Source organism: Gekko japonicus, unplaced genomic scaffold (genome assembly GCF_001447785.1).
Source record: "Gekko japonicus isolate JY-2015 unplaced genomic scaffold, Gekko_japonicus_V1.1 scaffold1801, whole genome shotgun sequence".
Taxonomy (NCBI): Eukaryota; Metazoa; Chordata; class Lepidosauria; order Squamata; family Gekkonidae; genus Gekko; species Gekko japonicus.
In genome coordinates, this window is record NW_015163143.1 from 124,661 (window position 1) to 126,015 (window position 1,355).

Below are 1,355 nucleotides of genomic sequence, written 5' to 3' on the forward strand. Positions count from 1 at the left end.
ATGTACCACTTAAATTGGAGGAAGGGCTCATTAGGGATTCCAGAATTTTCAGAGCATTAGGATGCAAACTATATGAGTTGCTCTTGAGATGTCCCTCCGGTTGTTCTCATTCTTCTGGCCAGCTGACTAGCCACTTTTACTCAGCTGGCAGAGCGTTTCAGTTTTAAGTGATACGATCATCCTGCTCTTCTGTTGGGATTCCATTGGTAGTTCCAAGTGGCAACTATTTGGATGGTCCACTTTCTATTCTCTTCCTCCCAGGGCTGCAGAACTCTTTGGATGTGCCAGGAGCTAAAACATAGAAAAGTTAGGTGCTGTGCGGCTTCAAGAGTGTTGCAAGATGGCAGATACTGCTGTCAATTGCCGCAGAATTTAGAAATGAGCACTGCACCAACATTATTTGAAGCTAGATTTCCAGCATGACAGTTGCTGGGGGAGGAGTGATGAAGAAGCTCCCTCAAAGGACAAGTCACCCATTGCAAAAAGAATAATAAATTGTTTCAAGCAAAATAATGTTCATTTAAAAAGGGCCCTGAGTGGGAGAGCTGTTTCTACAAGAGGGGAGCATTCTTAAAACGGTCATCCCCAATCCCTTCCGGCACAGCACTACCCAAAAGAATGTGGCTGCAGCAATGCTTGAGCAATAAAGTCCTGCTCTCAGAAGAGTTCTTATATAATAGCTGAGCAGAAACAGAGAGTACTAGAGCCCCTCCTGCTAAGGTGAGGCAAGAGATTTCAAGGGAGATTTAAAAGTATGCCACTCTTCTCATTGGATGGCCTCATTCCATTCTGAGGGTCCTGCTCAATAAGGCACCTCCAGAAGAGTAGGCAGACACAGATAGTGCATTCACTGACCTCACTGACCTCACTCCAGACTCTTCACCAGTATCTGAGCACCAGTTCCGGCTTCAGCAGCTGGCCTCAGCGGTCTTTGAGGGGCACCTCCTTCAAATGTGATTCATACATATTTGGGTCTGTGTGAACTCTGGAGTTTGGGTCTTTTCAGGAGGCAGAGGTTGGGCGGGACAGGGCAAGTGTGATCAGGGCTTCACATTATCTATAAAAAATCCAGGCCCTGCAGCAAAGTAACCCTGAAAGTGAAATCCTGACATTCTAACCAGTCACATGCATGAATTCACATGTCATTTTTACTCTGCATCGTTAATCTAACTTCTGTTAGTCTTGGTGGATGGTGACTAGGTAGAGCAGGGAACTTTCATCTGCTTCACCACTTGTGTTTTGCAAGGTATGTTGTGTGTCTCCGGTACTGAGCCTTAATTTAAAAATCAACATGTTTATTTAGTACACTTATATCTGGGAGCAGCACCTCAAAGGCCAGCGCACAGCAAGGAACT